Consider the following 22,361-nt stretch of genomic DNA (forward strand, 5'->3'; position numbering starts at 1 on the left):
GATAACTTTTAACAACTCAAAAATACTAAGTTGTCTATAATTATAAATATATATGTATTATTCTTTAATTACAATCTAACATCACTATTAATCACATCAGTGTTGGAAAATACTAAAGTTACTTTCAATTTCAAAAAGAATTACCATATTTATGGTGAAGGCAAGTCTGCAAGTATTAGATCTATTTTGAAAATCAGTAATAAAAAGTAGCACATTAACCATATTAAACCACATGCAAAATACAGTTATATTCATTTTTATAGGTAAATAAAAATTGGATCAATAAACAAGAAAATAAGGGTTAAAAATAATTTTTACATATGTTTTTAAAAGACTATCTGATTTACAATTAAGGTAGAGCCAAATATGTGTTGATAGAGCTGAGAAAATTGCTCATTGTCCTATAATAACTTTATTCTTATTATTACTATCCATTCACTCTTCACAAATGATAAAACAGCAGTTTAAAAAGTTGAAATTTTATAAGGTCATACCATTAGTCAGGAACAAGAGCTATTTGAACCCAGGCAGCCTTATTCTATCATCAAAGTTTTGAAACATATTAGCTATGAGAGATCAATCAGAAGAACCTTCACATCATGTTAGATAAGTTAATTCAGGCCCAGATATTCTTAGCATATGGTTCCACCTGACACCAAGAAGAACAGATTTTCATACCTTTATTGGATTATCAGTACAACTCACATGCAGAGGCTGTTGCTCAAACAGAAGTAAATGCAGCATATAGTTGCAATATCCTCATATTCCAGGGTGTGATGCCATGCTCTGTAGCTTCCAATTCCTCTGTCAGCTTTGGATGATTTATCTGTTATTATGTGTATTTAACTTCTCTCATACTATAAACATTAATTCAGCGTTGTGCAAATACTTAAATTCAAAGGCCAAGTAACACAGTGCAGTAAATACACATGATATTGCATTTTCTACAACTCCAAAGCTTCTATATTTTAATGGTGGAGCTGTGAGAATCTAGGTTGCAACATCCTAATATATAAAAAGCCAGGGCCATCACAACTGAAACAACTGGATGGATGACCAAACAGCAGGCTGTGTGGGTCGACAAGGCAGGCAGGGGGTTTAGTGAGGGACAACCAAACGACTGAACAGCAGGCTGTGTGGGGTGACTAAGCCAGCATTGGGTGCAGTTGGGGGTGATCAGGCCGGCAGGGGGGCAGTTGGGGGTGACCAGGCTGGCATGGGGGGCAGTGTGGTGGGATCAGGCCAGTAGGCAGGTGAGCGGTTAGGTGCCAGCAGTCCAGGATTGTGAGAGGGATGTCCTACTGCCACTTTAGGCCCGATTCCTAAATTGGCAGTTGGACATCCTGCTAGGGGTCCTGGATTGTGCACGAATTTTGTGCACCAGGCCTCTAGTTTAATTATAAAAAATAAACATGACTAGGAAAACACACACCATGTTTACCCCAAATCTATGTTCGTTTGGCATAGCTTTAAGAATGTGTGGGTAATGCAAATGATGCTGCCACTGAGTACACAGAGAAAGAGATAATATCAAATGGACTAAGGAGAAAAAGGAAAGTATGAGGATGATATATCATCAAGCAAAGAAAATAATAAAGAGAAATTATTATAAAGAAATAAAATTGAAGCTAGGAGATGAAAGGTACAAGCTAAAATGAAATAGCCACTAGGTTGGTCAAAAAGTAAATTTAAACTGCAGAACAAGGAATTAACAGATTTGAAGATAGATATTGAATATAGACTTTATATTAGACACTAGAGGCCCGATGCACGAAAATTCGTGCAAAGTTGGCCTTCCTTTCCCCTGGTTGCCGACACTGGCTTCTCTCCGGCACCCGGGACCCAGGCTGCTTCCCTCCTCTGCCTGCCAGCAGGCACCTGGGACCTGGGCTGGCTTCTCTTCTGCTCCAGCTTCATCAGGAAGGACGTCCAAAATGACATCCAGAAGATGTCTGGTCTAATTAGCATATTACCCTTTTATTATAGACTAGAGGCCTGTTGCATGAAGAGATTTGTGCAATAGGCCTTCCTTTCTCCTTGCTGCCGGCACAAGTTTCCTCCGGCACAGGTTTCCCCAGGTCTTCCCTCCAGCCAGAGCCGTCTTCCGTCTTCCGTCTTCGCTGCTCCAGCCGGAGCCACCTTCTGTCTTCCGTCTTCGTTGCTCTGGCTCACCTTCAGTCTTCCCTCTGTCGCTTGGAGCCTACATATGCAAATTAACCTACATATGCAAATTAACAAAGATGGCTGTTAATTTGCATATCATGCCAATTAGCCAATGGGAGGCGTAGCGAAGGTATGGTCAATTACCATGTTTGTCTATTATTAGATAGGATTACCTAATACACATAACAGAAAAAGGACTGAAGAAAAATGCACACGACCTAACAAATGGGAGACATTATTAAATATACCAATGTAACAGAGGTGCTGAAAGGAGAGAAGAAAGAGAAAGAAACAGAATATTCAGAATCTTAGACTCCTGGCTCTGGAAGTGCAAGGGGGTTGTGCCTCTGGGCCACATGGAACATCTTCCACATAAGACTACTCCTTCATCAGTTTATGTTGTTCATTATATGCCACAGATGAGTGAGATCATGTGATATTTATCTCCAACTGGCTTATTTCACTTAGCATAATGCTCTCCATGTCCATCCATGCTGTTGCAAATGGTAAGAGTTCTTTCCTTTTTTACAGCAGCAGAGTATTCCATTGTGTAGATGTACCACAGTTTTTTAATCCACTCATCTGCTGATGGGCACTTAGGCTGTTCCCAAATTTTAGCTATTGTAAATTGTGCTGCTATGAACATAAGGGTGCATATATTCTTTCTAATTTCTTGGGATATATTCCTAGAAGTGGGGTTACTGGGTCAAATGGAAGTTCCATTTTTAATCTTCTGAGGCATCTCCATACTGTTTTCCACAGTGGCTGCACCAGTCTGCATTTCCACATCCTCGCCAGAACTTGTTGTTTGTTGATTTGTTGATGATGGCCATTCTGACAGGTGTGAGATGGTATCTCATTATTTTGATTTGCATCTTTTGGATGATTAGTGACTTTGAGCATGTTTTCATATGTCTCTTGGCCTTCCTTTTGTCTTCTTTCAAAAAGTGCCTATTTAATTTCTTTGCCCATTTTTTGATTGGATTGTTTATCTTCCTTTTGTTAAGTTGTATGAGTTCCCTGTAAATGTTGGAGATTAAACCCTTATTAGTGATAACATTGGCAAATATGTTCTCCCATGTGGTGGGCTCTTGTTGTTTTGTTGATGGTTTCTTTTGCTGTGCGGAAGCTTTTTATTTTGATGTAATCCCATTTGCTTATTTTCTCCTTAGTTTCCATTGCCCTAGGACAGTGATAGCGAACCTATGACATGCGTGTCAGAGGTGACATGCAAACTAATTTTTTTGGTTGATTTTTCTTTATTAAAAGGCATTTAAATATATGATATAAATATCAAAAATATAAATCTTTGTTTTACTATGGTTGCAAATATCAAAAAATTTCTATATGTAACATGGCACCAGAGTTAAGTTAGGGTTTTTCAAAATGCTGACACGCTGAGCTCAAAAGGTTCGCCATCACTGCCCTAGGAGCTGTATCGATAAAGATATTGCTATACATATGTCTGCTATTTTGCTGCCTATGGAGTCTTGTAGGATTTTTATGGTTTCCTGTCTTACATTTAAGTCCTTTAGCCATTTTGAGTTTGTTTTTGTGTATGTTGTAAGTTGGTGATCTAGTTTCATTTTTTTTGCATGTATCTGACCAAATTTCCCAGCACCATTTATTGAAGAGACTGTCTTGACTCCATTGTATGCTCTTGCCTCCGTTGTCAAATATAAATTGAGCATAATGGCTTGGGTTGCTTTCTGTGTTCTCTGCTCTGTTCCATAAGCATGGAACAGACTGTCAAACTTCAGTGGGAATGCAGGGGAGGGAAGCGGGGGTAGGAGATCAACTGGAGGACTTGTATTCATGCATATAAGTATAACCAATGGACACAGACACTAGAGGGGTGAGGGCATGTGCTGGGGGTTGAGGGTGGCCAGGGAGGGGTTAATGGGGGAAAAGGAGACATATGTAGTACTATATGTAATACTTTAAACAGTAAAGCATTTATTTTTAAAAAAAGAACTCTCAAGATCCCAAGGTGGGAGTAAAATGACCAAAGAGGAAATGAGATGTACAGAATAAAAGTCTTCATTTTCTAACTAAAACAAAACAAAACAAAAAACAAAACCACTCCTTCACGACTGGTGGAGGTCCCAGTTTTGCCAAATACATATAGAAAAACAGAGACAGGCAACATGAGGAGACAAAGGAATGTGTTCCAAAACAAACAGCAAGGCTTGTGGAGAAAAGCAAAGCCTTGTGCACCATGTTTGAGAATGTAAATTGGTGCAGCTACTGTGGACAACAGTATGGATGTTTCTCAAAAAGATTAAAAATAGAATGACCATACAGTCCAGCAACTTCACTAGATTTAGATTTGATAACAATAATTCCAAGACATATTTACCCCTATGTTTATTGCAGTATTATTACAATAGCCATGGTATGAAAGCAACTTGCATGTCAATTAATAGATAAATAAATATATATGTACACACACACACACACACACACACACAATATTACTCATCAGTAAAACAGAATGAAATCTATTTGCAACAACATGGATTGACTAAGAGCATTTGATGCTGAGTAAAATATATCAGACAAAGAAAAACTAACACCATATCATTTCACTTATATATGGAATCTAAAACACAAAACAAATTTCCCTAGCTGGTTTGGCTCAGTGGATAGAGTGTCAGCCTGTGGACTGAAGGGTCCTGGGTTTGATTTTGGTCAAGGGCATATGCCCAGGTTGCAGGCTGGATCCCCAATAGGGGGCATGCAAGAGGCAGCCGATCAATGATTCTCTCATTATGTTTCTATCTCTCTCTCCCTCTCCCTTCCTCTCTGAAATCAATAAAAATATATTTTTTTAAAAATAAAAAATATAAAACAAATTAACAAACAAAACAGGAATAGACTCAGATATAGAGAACAAACTGGTGGGTCCCAAGAGTGGAGGGTGTTTGGGGGATGGGCAAAATAAGTGAAGGGATTAAGAGTTATATACTTCCAATTACAAAATATGTAAGTCAAGGGAATGCAATGTACAGCATAGGGAATATAGTCAATATTTTAATAACTTTGGTGACAGAAGGTAAGAAGACTTATTGTGATCATTTTGTAATGAACATTAAGTATTGAATCACTATGTTGTACATTGGAAACAAATATAATACAATGTCAATTATACTTCAACTAAAAAAAATAACAAAAGGAAATATGCACAAGAAAGTACTCATGTACTTCCTTAAGGACACAGTATTAATTCAGCTCTGCACAGGTCTCTATGAGTCAAGACATTACATTCCCAATGTGTCCCTGCTTCCTTTTTTGGTAAATTTGCCAAGTTAATTTTTGGTGATTAAGTGCTAACACTTGGCTTCTGCTAGGCTGCAGTACTATCACCCTATTGAAAATCAGAAACTCCCACTCAATGGTGTCATCTCCTATAGTCATAAATGCCCTGCAAAGCAGAGCAGACAGAAGTTTTGAAGGAAGTGTGTTGTGCATTCCCAAACATTTTAAATTTTATTTTTCAATTTTAATTGACATACAATGTTATAGTAGTTGCAGGGGTACAGCATTGTGATTAGACATTTATATACCTAAGACTTTTACATCTCTAAGTTTCGGTTAATCAACAATTAAAATTGAGAGCCACCTCCAGCTGATGAGCCAATTCATAAAATCTGAAATCTCTATTAACGTGAGGAATTAAATGGAATTTGATCCAATTGTGTGTTATATTTTGCCTTCACTGGTCTTCCAGCCTTAGAATCCACCCCACACATATTCTTGTGGTTTCTGCAGCTATTTATTAGCAAAGTGTTGCAATTTTTCTGCTGGGGAAGTGATTTTCTACGGGTTGTACTGGAAGCATACTGAATTTTGATTCTGGTTATGGGTCTAGTGGGAAAAAGAAATGGCTCTAGTTGTTTGAGGAGAATGTTCATTCCTATTTTATGGCATGTACTTTAGTAATGATTTTACAGTATTTTCAAACAATGTAAGACTAGTTCCCTCAGATGCCCAGTGCAAGCTTCCGCTGGCAGAAGTGGCTAAGAGTGACTTGAATGTTTTATAATAATTTATTTGCCAAAGGACATCAGGATTTTTCTTCTAACTCTCTTTGTAAACACGGAAAAGACAGCTAAACTCTCTGGACCTCAGTGTATTCATCAGAGAAATGAGTAGTTTCCAATTGTAATTAGTACCTAAGCCCCTTTTTAAATTAAATATATATGATTTTTATGACAAAAAAAAAAAAGTGACCTGAAGGTTAAGAAATTATCAGTTTCATATGTGTCCACCAGATGTCCCCATTCCAAATTTCAGGATCCCATTCTGACCCAACCAGTGAATTTGGGTGAGACCATCAGTTTCATTGAGATGTATTCAACTACCTACATGATTAAGTTTTATGTCTATCCCCCCGCCCCACAATATCAATTCTGTGGCTATATGCAACCAAATATTATTTTAGGGTTGTCGTGGTCAATTCCTGATTTAAAGGCTGTGACTCGTATTCAGAGTTAATGGGCTTGAGATTACATTTTCTATGAAAGTACTACAGTGTATTCATCAGAATCCAACTTACACTGGAGTCTTTGTACTCAGCCTTATTGCCCTAACAATGACATTAAGCAGCCACTAAGATAGTTAGGACACCTGTTTTGGTTGACACTTTATTACAATCAACAATAGGGGGTAGCCTAATTAATTGATACTGCTGCATGCCATAGATGACCAGCTTTTTATTTTCCGTTGGCAAAAAACCCAGCCAAAGAGATGACTGAACCATCTCCAACACAATTATTTTCAGCAATTTATTGTAGGACCGTTGATTCTACCTATTGTCAGGTTCCAGTCAAGATATACAAAGGACACAATAATTTGAACAGGGGAGCTAAGATATAAATAATCATTAATTATCTACAGAGATTTATAAACTAAGAGTGAATAAATGAAACTCTAAGGCATATCATAGGGCTCAGGAGAGTTGTAAAAGGAGGAGGAACAAGTTAAAATAGGGATATTCCGCTAAATTGGGATTCAGACCTTATTGGAGAGGATGTGTTTTCAGCTCAATGGATGGCAGAGAAGTTCGCTGGAAGTTTCCTAGGCTACTGCTCATCCAAAGTTGGTGGATCAAAGCTGGTGGATAGAGAATCTTGAGCCAGATTGGCAGGCTAAAGGTTTTCTCAAAGCCTGGCAGGAGACCACTTGCTGGTGTACTGACAAAATTTGACAGAAAACCACCCTTGCCTTGTGTGGTTACAGTTTATAGGAAGGCGCCTGAGCCACCTCCAGATTCACCAGGAAGCCAACTGTAGTTTGTGCTGCTCAACTTTCCAGGAAGATAACTGAACATGCAGAACTCAAAATATTGCCTGGGACAGGGTGCCAGTGAATTCCCCCGGAAACTGGCAGTGTTTACCAGGGAACTTACTGAAAACCCACTCATGGAGTGTCACTGAATTCATTTTCAAGAATCCCTCTGGGTTGGCAGTGACTTCCTGGAAAAACACCCACAGGGGATGCAGAGGATCATCTTGGATAAATATTTGAACCTCCGGCCAAGCGACCTGAGTGAATGCTGCTGAAACTCATCGAGGGTGAACTCCACTGGATGTCGCACAAGCCAGAGGTAGATGAAGAAAGAAAAGTACGCCAGACACAGAGGAAGACACGCGTTCTTCCTCTTGTGTCCCTCTAGCCCTCTTTACTAACAGAACTTACCCTGTAGGCTAGAAAGGAAGAGAGGTACCAAGCACCAGAGTACAATGCTGGGTACATTGGTAGCTCAGGAGCAATCACGGGATCACTGGCACAGACTAGCTTCATCATTCCAGGTTGTCTTTTGTTCTCTCTCTCTCAACTTTAAAAACTGCTCGGTCACTCTGTTTTGTTTTCCCTTATGTCCTATGGCAAGCCGATTGCTAATTACCGTGTGCTTTGATTTTTTGAGGTATTGCTCCCCCCCCCCCCTAACAAATTGAAGGTTTGTGGCAACTCTATGAAGCAGGTTCACTAGTATCATTGTCTCAAGAGCATTTGCTCACTTCATGTCTCTATGTCATATTTTGGTAATTCTCACTCTATTTCAGACATTTTAAGACATTTTAATTATCATTATCTTTGTTATGATAATCTGTGATCAGTGACCTTTGATGTCACTGTTGTAATTGTTTTGGGGTATGATGAAGCATGCCCATATAAATGTTAGTATAAAATATTTTTCATCTAGACTTGGGAAAAAGCATTTTAAACAAAATAACAAAGGCATAGCCAAAAAAAGAAAAAAACATACACAATAAACAAAATTTCATTACAATAAAAAACTCTTGCTCTGTAAATGTTTCTATGAAGAGGATTAAAATGCAAGCCCAGCTAGAAGAAACTATTTTCCAATTGTATATCTCTCAAGAGATTTGCATCCAGAGTATCTGATGAAAACTCTAAACCCATGAGCAAAACAGCTGATTATTCAAACAAAGATGACACTTTACCAAAGAAGATAAATTAATGGCACAAAGCCCATATAACAATGATTAACATCATTAGTCATTATGAAAATGTAGATAAAGCCATCAGGAGATACCTCCCCAAACCTAATGGAAAACATGAAAAATATATAGACAATACTAAGTTGTGAAAAAGATTCAGGGCAACTGGGTCTCTCGTATATTACTGGTGGGAATGCAAAACAGTTACAACCAATCTGGAAATAGTTTGGCACTTTTTATAAAGTTAAACACTTGCTTAACTATTGGCTCAGAAATTCTCCTGGATATTTATTTTAGAGAAATGAAAACTCCTTCACACCAATACTCATATAAGAGTACTTAATAGCACCTTTGTTTTTTATAGTCAAAACCTGAAAACAATATAAATGTCCTTCAAATGGTGAATGGATAAAAAGACTCTGTACAGTAATCAACAGGAAAATGCAAGTCAAAACCTCAGTGAGATATCACCTTATACTTCTTACTCTACTAGAGGCCTGGTGCATGAAATCCGTGCATGGGTAGGGTCCCTAGGCCTGGCTGCCACCTGCTCACCAGCCCCGCCCCTGCCGCTGGTTGCCATCTGTGGAGGACTGGTGGGGTGATTGGGACCCCTGCTTGCACCCACCTTGGCCTGGTGCCGCCCACTCACCTGCTCCACCATCCCACCGTGGTCCCACTCTCGTCGGGGCCCATTGGGGCCGGAAGTGCCTCCACTGCTGCCTACTGCCAGCGCTACATTGCCAATGCCCACCATGTTCCACGCCACCCCCTGGTGGTCAGTGCACATCTAACTCCCAGTTGGCCCAACTCCCACCCATTGGAACAATTTGCATATTAGCCTTTTATTATATAGGATTATCAAAAAGATAAATTTGGTGAAGATGTGAGGAAAGGCAACCCTTGTGTACTGTTGGTGCAGCTACTATGGAAAACAGTATGGTGGTTACTCAAAAACAAACAAACCAACAAAAAAACCAAACAACTTCTATATGATCCAGGAATCCTGTTTCTGGATATATATCCAGAGGAAATGAAGTCAGTGGTTCACAGAGGTATCTGGACTCCAGTGTTCATTGCAACATTATTCACAATAGTCAAAATATCAAGATAATCCAAGTGTCTGTTGACAGATGAATGGATAAAGAAGATATTTTATATAACATATATTATGTATATATTAGATACACACACAAAATGGAATGTATTCTGCCTTTAAAAGAAAGGAAATTCTGTCATTTGTGACAACATGGATAAATCTGGAGGACATTATGCTAAGTGAAATAAGCCAGACACTAAAAGACACATACTGCATGATCTCATTTATATGTGGAATCTAAAAATGTCATACTCACAGAACTGAAGAGTCTACTGGTGGTTACCAGCGGCTGGAGGCTGAAGGAAATGGTAAATGTTGGTGAAAATGTTCAAAGATTCAGTTATGAGGGATGAGTCAATTCTGGAAATCTCATGTAGAGCATGGTAACTAGAGCTGATCATACTGGTTTTTTTTTTTTACTTGAAACTTGCTGAGAGAATATCTCCAATGTTTACACACAGAAACTATCTGAGGTAATGGATACATGAATTAGTTTGATTATGGTAATCATTTCACAATTTTTATAAAGATCATGTCATATACCTCAAATTTGTACAATATTTATTTGTCAAGTATACCTCAAAAAAGCTAGAAAAAAAATTGTGTACATACATAAAATGAAATACTACCCTGCCTTGAAAGGGACAAAGTACTGATATATTTGACAACTTGAGTTGGTCTCACGAACACTATGCTGAATAGAAAAGAGGCAACTACAAAAGGTTACATATGGCATGATTTCATTTATATAACATCCTTTGTGAGCTATTACTCTATGATAGATCTTTTCTGAGTGATCTTCTCATAATCAAACATTTAATCCTCAGAACAAGATAAGAAGAGAGATAAAATTATTATCTATATTTCTTAGACAGGAAATGAAAACACGAAGAAGTTAGAATCTCCCTCAGTCTGCATAGCCATTAAGTGGTAGAACCAATGTTCACCTGCAGGGAATGTCTTTCCAGGGCATGAAATTCAAGGCACTAATACCAGTTGTCACTCATATCACAATGGCCTGTCCTCAATCTTTCTGTCTTTACAGAGAGGCATTTCCTGACCATCTTGTCTATTGTCACTCCAGACTTCTTTCTCTTTACTTCCTTAGCAGTCTTTATTTTTTATCATGACATTTCCCCCTGAAATGTTATGGAAATATTATCTTCCTTCTCTTTCTAGAAGGCATGCTCCTGGGAAGAGGGACTTTATCTATGTTGTTCACTTCTGAATTTATATTGCCTAGAAGAGTAGTGGACAGAAGTGTTAAAAATTTATTGGAGGCTGAAAGCAACATTTTTTAGGTATATATTATTTTCATATTTTCTATAATTGAAGAGGCTAAGCAACTCACCCCATGTCACAGCATTAGGGAATAACTTAGCTGAAATTCTAATATAGTCTTACGCTTTGAAACATGGTACTCTGAGCCACAATAAAATATTACTTCTTAATGTAATTAGAGTAAACTTCCTGTCTGAAATGTGCTACCATCAGCTCTCACTTTATTAAAACATTGCTCCCAAATCTTCCATTAAACTCCGTGGTCTCTGCTAATAATTTTTGAGCTCTACCTTCCTCAAATGTCTACAAAACAGATATCCTCTCAAATACTAACTCTTGATTTTATTATTATTTTAATTGCACATCTGCTTCATCTTAGAACAAAAGTCTGGGTTCCTAGTGTTGGTAAAGTTCTCTGAAAGTTAAAGAATTAAGAGAGATAACAAACCTCAGAAAACAAAGGCAGCGGATTATCTTGCACATGTTAGCTTTGGCAATGATCTCCATTTCCTTGGAACCGTAAGATAAGTAAATTCTTCTTCATTATGGATTGCATCATCTTCAAAGAGAAAAGAAATAGAAGCACACTTATGATACTACATTTAGGTTTGGGCCAAGAATGATTTTAAAAAAGGGGGAAAAAAGACTATGCTGAGTTAATTAACTATGATCATTTTTTAATCTCTCTACATCATTTCGCATCTCTATTTAAGGACCAACTCTACTATGATTTTCTCTCTAAATGCATATTGACATTACTCTTGGGCCTTCTGTGACTCTTTACACGTTAGAGCTGTAGAGACCATAATAGTAGCCACTAATAACATATGCCCATGGAGAGCTTGAACTATGCAGTGATGGCGAACCTTTTGAGCTTGGCGTGTCAGCATTTTGAAAAACCCTAACTTAACTCTGGTGTCGTGTCACATATAGAATTTTTTTGATATTTTCAACCATAGTAAAACAAAGACATATATTTCTGATATTTATTTTATATATTTAAATGCCATTTAACAAAGAAAAATCAACCAAAAAAATGAGTTCGCGTTGCACCTCTGACACGTGTGTCATAGGTTCGCCATCACTGAACTATAGCTTAATCTCTTTACCGTTTTCATTCACCGGCCCTTTTTTATTTCAATCAGTTAGATTGCAGTCAGGAGAACAGAGCACACATAGAGTAGTTCAGAAAGAGTTTTATATAGGGAAGTCAAATGGGTTGAAAAAGCTAAAAAATAAATGGGTTGTTGAGACAACCCAGAGATTCACAATGAGAAAAGCTACTACTGGCCATACTAGCAGTCGGAAAACACATATATAAACAGTGGTTCTCAACCTTCCTAATGCCGCGACCCTTTAATACAGTTCCTCATGTTGTGGTGACCCCCAACCATAAAATTATTTTCGTTGCTACTTCATAACTGTAATTTTGCTACTGTTACGAATCATAATGTAAATATCTGATATGCAGGATATATTTTCATTGTTACAAATTGAACATAATTAAAGCATAGTGATTAATCACAAAAACAATATGTAATTATATATGTGTTTTCCAATGGTCTTAGGTGACCCCTGTGAAAGGGTCTTTCGATCCCCAAAGGGGTCACGACCCACAGGTTGAGAACCGCTGAGCCATAAGGTTAGAAGGACAGAGGAAGGGTTGATGTTATCAGAAAACAACAGCTCAGCCTATTTTATTTTCTCCACAAAGGGGAAGAGAGTCCTACTGGAAAATCGCAAAACAAACAGAAAGATTGAAAAACAAAGAATCTTCTCTTTACTTTGATGCTAGAACCTCCCATGGGTACTTTATTCACACTGGGGGGATCTATTCAGAAGCCAGCTGTGAAGGCATCTGGGGAACTATCCTTTGAACAAGAGTGGAGAACGGGTCTGAGAGCAAATGAGCAAGTGATTGGTGCCAGACCTCCTGCACACCACGGCGGCTTTTAAGGATTTCATCATGCTTTATGACATCTTGGAGGTCTATGTCTTGGCTAGTTCTCTACCCAGGACTCTCAAAATAAATTGTTTTATTTGAGTTTTAAAGATGGACATACAAAACATACGTTTGTCCCTGGCAGCTGCTCAAGTTCTACATATGAGTTTCATGAATAATTTCTTTTATTTTCATTATGAGGACACTGAATTAATGTCTCTAGACCAGCACTGAGGTAAAATTTGATCTTACCCATCAAATATTAACTTTATATCCTGCTACTTAAAAAGACTTTTTTTGTGTGTGTCACTGACTTTTAAGGCCCATGCAAATCAACATGTTCAAGAAGATAAGAAAACATTATGAACAGCTCTATGTCAATAAATTTTAAAACTTAGATGAAATAGTCTTCTAAAGACAAAACTATTAAAACTGATGAGGAAAAATAATATTAGAATATGTATTTATATATTTAAAAATTTAATTTCCAAATTTCAAACAAAACTACCACCTAAAGTAGCATCAAAAATAATATACATATATGTGCATGTGTGTGCCTGTGTATATGTATATACACACAAAACTATGCTGAGAGAAATTAAAGAGGTCTAGGTGTAAGGATATGCTCATATTCTATTCATTTACTAAAGGACAATATTCTTCAGATGTTAATTCACAAATTTCTGTGTAGATGCAACGTAACTCAATCAGTATGACAGGATTTTTATAGAAATTTACAAGCTCATTCTAACTTTTAATGGAAATATATAGTTTTCAGAATACAAAAAATTTGTAAAAGAAAATATTTAGAAGATGTATAGGGCTATACTGATAGAGTATGATAGTATTAATGATAGACATGAATCAATGTAGCAGGATAGAATTCAAAACATAATTGTACATACATGAAAACTGATTTTAGAAAAAATTAGAAAATAGAAAAATAGAGATATAATAGCCTTTTTACATAAAACATCAAACGTAAAAATATTCATTTTAACCACTCGTTCTCTAAGAAATGAATATCCTGGAGGGGAAAAAAAAGGAACTTCTTATCTCAAGCCATACACAGTATTAGTAAGAAAGGAATAAAAGACCATTTCAATAATGGGGGAAAATTGAAGAGCTTATAGGAGAAAATGTTTCCAAACTTATGGTAGATTAATTTTACTTGATTGGTCACAACATGAGTTATGAGTTAAAAAGACAAAAAAGTTGACAAATTAGCTTTGTGATTTCTAAGGTATACAGTAAACTTATTTGTCAGTGTGATACTAATGTCTTCCTTTCTGATCTTTATACCTTTTTCTTTTGATTTAAAAAAATTTTTTTCATGTTGGTCATAGTATTTTAGCATCTTTTCCCTATTCAACAGTTAGTTTACTGTTGGGTAAGATATTTACTGTAGGTTTATTTTAAAATACATTTAGATCTCTGGCTGGCTTGCCCCAGTGGATAGAGCATTGGCCTGTGGACTGAAGGGTTGTGGGTTTAATTCTGGTCAAGGGCATATGCCTTGGTTGCAGGCTTGATCCCCAGGAGGAGGCATGCAGGAGGCAGCTGATCAATGATTCTCTCTCATCATTGATGTTTCTATCTCTCTCTCTCCCTCTCCCTTCCTCTCTGAAATCAATAAAAAATATATTTTATAAAAAAAAATTAAAAAGATATTTAGATATTTTAGCAAACGAGGGGATTCCCTTCTATTAAGATTTTTTTTTATTGTGAAAGGATTTTTATTTTATCATTTTCTATACCTATCATTATCATCAAATGATTTTTCTCTTTTACCCTTTAATGTGATTTGTATTGACTGATTTTCTAAATAAGACACTTGTATTTTTGAAATCCCCTACATTGTTCAAAATATATATCACTTTTAACACCATCGCCTGTTTACTCAACGGTTAGAGCATCAGCCCATGGACTGAAGGGTCACCAGTTTGCTTCCTGGTCAAGGGCAAGTACCTTGGTTGCAGGCTGCAGGCTTGATCCCTGACCCAGGTCAGGGCAGGTGCAGGAGGCAATTGATGTGTCTCTCTCACATTGATGTTTTTCTGTGTGTCTCTCCTCCTCCCTTCTCTCTCTAAAAAATAATAAAAATAATAATGATAAAAAATAAAATATAAATAAAAAAGTAAAATAACACTTTGTTTCTTAATGTTTGATTATTTTTATATATTCTTTTTTTTTTTTGAATCTTTTTTTTTTTTCGCTTAAAGTATTACAAAGGGTATTACATAAGTGTCCTTTCCCCCCCCCCGCCCTATTTTTATATATTCTTATTATTTAGTGAATTCTCCAACCTTTCATTTATTTATCCCCCCTTTTTTCTGTTTATTATGTATCATATTATCATAGTGATTTTCTAGTCCCAATGAGCTAATTCCAATATCTAAATTAAACCTGATTTAGTGTTTAATGTTTAGATTTATCCTTATTTTCAGTCATGTTTGCCTATTTTTTCTACATGCCTAGTTCATTTTAAAAATCAAAATTTGGACATTGTGCATAAAAAATTGAACAGGCTCTGTATAACTTCATCAACCTCTTAAAGGGTCTACTCCCCCCTCTGCAGGGCAGGTAGAGTGGTGACTGACTGTTCAGTCTAATCCAAATAGGACGCGGTGAGTTCAGTCTGTATTGCAACCATGGTGTCTCAGCTGCCCTATGCCATTTTCCTGAGGTTTATGCCTGGTGCTTTATTGTTATTAACTAGGACCTTATGTAATCTGCATCACATCTCTCCCTGTTGTGTCCTTAACTTCTAATTTGGTTTCTGGAGATAACGATGCTTTTCTCTTCAAATGTTTTATGCTTTCGTTTTAACTTCTCCTGTCATGTGCCAAATATACTGAGGGTGAAAAACTGTTGGATGCTTAAATATTCCCTAGCCTGGTAAATGCTCTGGTACTTTTACTCAATTGGAAACTAAAGAGCTTATAAGTGTGGAACAGGGGGCCCCTCTGGGGTAAGGACGACGGAGCCCAACTCGCTAGGGCGCTTGCATGCACGACTCCGGAGACCAGGTTCAGAGACACAGATCTAAGTTTATTGAGGAAGTACAGCCGTATATAAAGGGGTAAGCTGCCAATAGAACAGGGACACGCTGGCTATGTTATCCAATGGGCGTGAGGGTCGGGGCTAAGAGTAGGTGGCTCTTGGAGATTTGTCAGGCGGGCGTTGCCACTTCCTGGTGTGCCAAGGAAACCTGTTCGCTGGAGTGTGCTCACAGCGTTGCTTCGGCCGCAGCACTGAGATAAATCTCTTGAGCTCTGCCAACATAAGTGAAATAATTTTCTAGGGTCTCTAATTTCTTTAGACGATGTAGAAGTTAACTCTCCTATCTGATGTCCTTTGGTCTCTTTAGTCCCTTTCTCTTCAGCAATTCTGTGCTTTCTCTAAGCATATTGCTGTAGTATTTTTATGCAACTTTTCTATTTCTTTATATGGGCTTAATCATCTATTATCAGCTACCCCGCACCTCAAGTAATAAGTCTCCACTTTGCTTTAAAAGATAAACATGCAGTTTAACATTTTGAACCAGACTAGTTAGCACAGTCCTTCAATTTTAGTAGGGAATTCATTGGAAGTACGGAGATGCTTTCCTCAACCCTTGATTTATTATGGGAAAAAAATAAGCAGTGGTGGGCTGAGGTCCCTCTTTTGGGTCACAGACTTTCCTGTAGCTTCTTCACAAGGCTGTGCTCTCTCAGGAGCTTTTTATTTTATTTATTTTTTAATAATGGCACTCATCCCATTCATAAGGACTTCATCCTTATGATCTAATAAGCTCCCAAAACCCTTATCTCCTAATACCATCACCTTGAGGGCTTGGGGCCACAAACATCCAGACCAGAGTAGTTTATATTGCCTTATATAAAAAGAAAATATCCTAATAAGTGTCCATTTGCTTCACTAAAGTGATCTGCGTATAGTCAGGAAACTTTATCTTTGTATTTTTAGTACCTAGCCTACTGTCGTGTATATCAAAGATATTGAAAAATATTTGTTGTACCATTTTATTGAAGAAAAAATCTTTAGTCTTATGTTGTTGAAGACGTTATTTTTGGCTTCACTCTGTGTTTGAATTCATCAGTGTGCAACTGTTCAATGCCTTCTCACTTTCAAAATGTTACCAATATCACCCTGCATCACACCCAGATTGCAAATATAATCTACTTCCTCCTCAGACTCAAACTTCTCCTACCTCTGCTCTATTTTCTCTACCCTCACCATAGTCATCCTGAAGCTCAGTATAGTCCACAAAGATTTCTAACTCTCTACTTTATATGTCACATGTTCTATTTGAGCTCTATTATTTCATGCACCCCCCATTTTCCTTGGTGGCCTGAACCTAGCATTATTATTCAACCTCAATTTGTTTTCTGCCACACAGAAAGAGTCCTTTTCTATTGTGCATTTTTGCTATAGAATTAAAATCAAACACCTTACCTTAAAATTCAAAACTTGTTAATATCTTGCCTATTAAAATTAAGCTTCGGTCATAAACTCATAAACACCTCTGGTTCTGAGCTTACATTACTTTTTCTTTTTTTCTATCTGGAGCACACTGGTTTATACACCTTTATGGAGATTTTCCTGCTGCCTGAGATTAAGTAGACTCTACCAGGGGTGGGCAAACTTTTTGACTCGAGGGCCACAATGGGTTCTTAAACTGGACCGGAGGGCCGGAACAAAAGCATGGATGGAGTGTTTGTGTGAACTAATATAAATTCAAAGTAAACATCATTACATAAAAGGATACGGTCTTTTTTTTTTTTTTTTTTTTTTTTAGTTTTATTCATTTCAAACAGGCCGGATCCGGCCCACAAGGCCGTAGTTTGCCCACTGCTGCTCTAGACTTTTCTTCCCCTCATGTTCTTTGGAAAACCTTCTCCACAGCAGTCTACACCCTTTTTCCTGGGGCGGGGTGGGGGGATGGGGGGGGTGGGGGGGGAGTTTCTTTTTCTACACCTCCACTATTAATTTAATACTTTCTCACTTGTTGACAGATATAGAAACATTCTATTTTCTCAATAAATCTCTTTTGTACTTTCTATGTTTCAACATAGTTATTTTTACTTAAATATATATTTGTGTATGTTTAATTTCCAAATGTGACACTCACCTGTCAGAAAAATAGCCCATTATAGTCCATAATGGACCATACATAATTGTTGCCTGAGGCAATAATTTGAACAACTGAGAATTACAGGCTAAGTCACACTATAAAGAAATAATAGAGAACAACAGGATTACAAAAGACCTAAAATATTAAAAATAGATTTTAAAACTCAGCCAATTAGAAAAGGAAGGGCAAAAACATATTTGGATAATAGTTTGTTTTATTATTTTAAACATTATAACATTTTAAAATTTTGATCACCTTCCCCATACCAGATTGGAGTAATTTAAGATTTGGCAGTACCGGAGCTAGACACCTAGATACCGTCTCTGCACTCACTTTGCTTAGAATCTAGTAAGGATGACAAATACTCACTAGTATGAAGAGCCCTAGGAATGATTGTGTAGTACTCTGGGAGTAATTTTTAGAGAGAAAGGGAGAGGGAGAGAGATAGAAACATCACTGATGAGAGAGAATCATTGATTGGATGCCTCCTGCACATCCCCTACTGGAAATGGAGCCCACAGCCCTAGCGTGTGCCCTGACTGGGAATTGAACCATGACCTCCCGATTCATAGGTGAATGCTCAACCACTGAGCTATGCCAGTTGGGGTTGGGCAGAACATGTTATTTAGAAGAGAAAGATGATTAGGGGGAAACTGGGGAAAGTATTGATTGTTGGCTGGGAGAAAGCATTATTACTAGAAAGTGCAGCTTTCACATAAATCTGAAGGCAGGAAGACGAACATCACTTTAAAACCATATATAAATAAAATTAAAAAGTGTCAGTGTATGGGAAGAATAAGGATAAATGTGTAATGTAAAAACCAGATCATTATGGACTACTTCTAGACTTTGGACTTTATGTTAATTACTATGCAAAACTTTGAAGTTTGCATTTCCTTTATAGAATTACTAGAGACCTAGTGCATGAATTCATGCACCAGTGGGGTCCCTCGGCCTGGCCTGTGGGGATTGGACCAAAACTGCCAGTCCAACATCCCCCAGGGGTCCCAGATTGTGAGAGGGCACAGGCCAGGCCGAGGGACCCCACTGGTGCATGAATCCATGCACTGGGCCTCTAGAATGCATGTAAGATCTTTGGTTAATCTCTTCCCGCCTTCCCCCCTCTCCCCTTCCCTCTGAGATTCATCAATTTGATCCATGTTTTCATGCCTGTGGTTTCCGCTCCTGCGTTGAGTGTCTGCCCCCTGGTGGTCAGTGCATGTCATAGCTACCGGCTGATCACTTAGGCTTTTTATATATAGACTAAAGGCCCAGTCCATGAAATTCGTGCACTGGTAGGTTCCCGAGCTGCTGCCGTCTGGGTACTCCTTCCCTTCCCCTGGACTCCTGCCACTGCTGGCTGGGGCCTCCCTCCTTTCCCCTGGCCGTCCCCGCCCCCTGGCCGAACTCCCTGTCTGCCTCCAGGTCGAGGGGACAATTTGCATACTACGCTTTTATTATATAGGATCAGATAGAACACAATGGAAGAAATTGGGTAGAGAGCTAACAATGGATGATGGGGACCAGTTAAATGACATTATTTAAGGTGAGGGATGTTGGAAGATCTGACTGTATTTAACACAATGGAGATCAAACATTTATGGTTATCCATTTATTACAATGGTAAATTGTAGAATAATTTGAACCATATTGGATTACAAAAAAAGGGAAAAGCAAGGTTTATTACATTTTTAAAGTACAAACTGCTTGCCAAGTGTTTGATGAATAGAGAATATAAAGAACCCAGCACTGAGCAGAAGATAACTTGAGAACCAAGACAAAAGAGAAAGATCATATGAAAAAATATATTTTAAGGGTCTTCAGGCTTCTAAGTTGTGACATGGAATAGGTACTTTTATATGCTTTTTTCATGTTTTTATTTATTCTTATTTGTCCAATATTTAATATTGTTATTATGCAGTATAAGGCACATGGATGTATAAATAATCAAATATATAAACAAAGTCATTAATAATAAATAAATGAAACAAAAATTAAATACAATGTTATGATATAGATGCTTGATTATCCTGAAGGGAAATTTAAATAAGAGCTTCATGGTTCTGGCTTAGTCAAACCTGTTGGTATTAAACATGAACCTAGTGCATTAAACTTAAAAGAGTACATCTTAATGGTGATATTAGATAACTAGTCCATGCTCAGATGAAGCAAATCATGGTGATCCAAAAAAACTTCCAGTTTGGGGGAGTAAGAAATGGTTTAGTGTTTTTTAGTTTTTTGTTTGTTTTAAGCATTATCTGTGCTAATTCTTTCTGTTGTCTTCAAACATACAGGGTGGTGCAAAAATAGGTTTGCAGTTGTTCATATGGAAAATAATACAATAATTAATAAATAATGCAAGAATAAACTCTGTGTTTTGTGTACTCACAACTATAAACCTTTTGCCTAAGTCTGTACATTTATGGGAAGGTTTTTCTACTTCCCCTTACAATGTAAAAAACAAGAAAGAGCATGGCTTCTAACTTAACTTATACCAGAAAATTGTAACATCACAATTTCTCTTGAATTTATCAGAGAGCTGAGGTCAAAGTGAAACCATCTATAATCCCAAATCAAAGGGCAGCTAGGTGCCAAAGATGGAGTTGGACAAGAGCACTTGTGCACCTAGAACAATTGTTATTTTCTGGGTGACATTCCAGACAGTAGGAAGAATTGAGCTAAAATTGTCAAGAGAATATTAATGACTGACTGGTGTGAGAATATGGGAAGCCTGAGCTGAACAGACTCAGGGGTGATCCCCACCCATTCACAGACTATTGTGCATGTATCTCACTGAGTGTCTGCAAGAAAAATTGGAGGCAAGGCCAGAGAGCTGAGAAAGCCTCCCGTTGAGACAGGCCTGTTGGACAGGAAGATGGCTGCTGTAGGAAGCACAAAACCCTCTATCATCCTGAAGCAGTTGGAAGATGAGCAGCCACTCCCCTCTAACCCTCAGGATAAAGATGAAGACCCACTACAGCTAACAGAAGGGATGAGAAAACCTATGCCTAGAGCAGAGTGAGGGCCTAGGTCATTATTGGAAAAAATCACTGAGGGGACCTCACACAGGCCTCCAACGTTCCAGTCATTGATCCGTGGCTTCCCAACTCCATATTCATGCTTCCCCATCCTGAGTGATATGAAAACACTTTTTTCCCTTAAAAGAACACGGGTGCCTGGTTTGGATATGCATTACTTCTTCTTGCTCTAGTGGAGGGGCTGGTGCAAGGACACCTGATGGCATTCTCCACAGTGAGTGTCAGTGGCATTCTGCAGGTATCTTCACTGAGAGGTGGCCCCACGGGCACCTTTTTTGATCCTTCTGTGGGACCCCAGGCAGCTTCCCAGTTTCACAGTCCATTCCCCTCTGCTTCTTCCCAATGATTTTTTGGTGAGTCCAGCTGGTGTCCAGCCAGGATCCCTGAAAGTTCGACAACACACCCACCTGATAGCCTGCCAACTTCCTGGTGATTCTTGTTCACTCACCTCAGCCTGCTATTATGCTTTTGGAGGGAAAAATTACTGGCTGCCTCTCCTGATCCATGATTCTCTGTCCACCATTCTCAGATCACTAGTGCCCCAGGGGGAGGTGTTTAACTTGCTAGCCCCAGCTTCTAATTTCAACCCACCTGTTTCAGCCCCGTGACTGTAGATCAGCTCTGACCAAATACAATTCAGCAAACATGTGCTAGAATCCCATACACTCTAATGAAATCTTTTTTCCCTCGTAGGAGTCAATTATTTGGGCATAGTTCATAATCCTTTCAGATTATGGTGTGTTTTCCATCTCCTGACTGGACCTTAAATGATATTAAATTGACTCTGTAAGTGTCCCAGGAGATAGATATACATGATGGGTCGATTGGATCCCGCTCTTAGGGTTGAGCCAATGCATACACGAAGCATTTATGAATTCCTTACCTTTCAGCTCCAAATTCACCAACTTACTCTGTGATACTGAAAAAAAAAAAAAAAGGTTGACAGTAGAGGGCACTGGAGGGACACTCTAGAATGGCGTTTTTCATCCTGGTTCTGAAGTGCTTTATATCCTCCTGTTGCTGTGAAGGTGGGCAGGTATGCATGACACCAGGAGAGCTCAATGAATTTCACCAGCACTCTCTGTTGGTGTTATAGCCCAGTTGGTCTTCTGGGCAGTTCAGCACCACGTACAGTTTCTCAACAACATCTGCAGCCCTGCCTGGCTTCCTTGTTGTTTAGCATTTTCTCACAGATACAAAGGAGAGTTCCACAGGTGCCTCACTGACTCCCCTCAGG

This window comes from Myotis yumanensis, unplaced genomic scaffold, assembly GCF_028538775.1.
Source record: "Myotis yumanensis isolate MYYU_CA2020_CCGP unplaced genomic scaffold, mMyoYum1.0.hap1 SCAF_15, whole genome shotgun sequence".
In the NCBI taxonomy this organism is placed as follows: Eukaryota; Metazoa; Chordata; class Mammalia; order Chiroptera; family Vespertilionidae; genus Myotis; species Myotis yumanensis.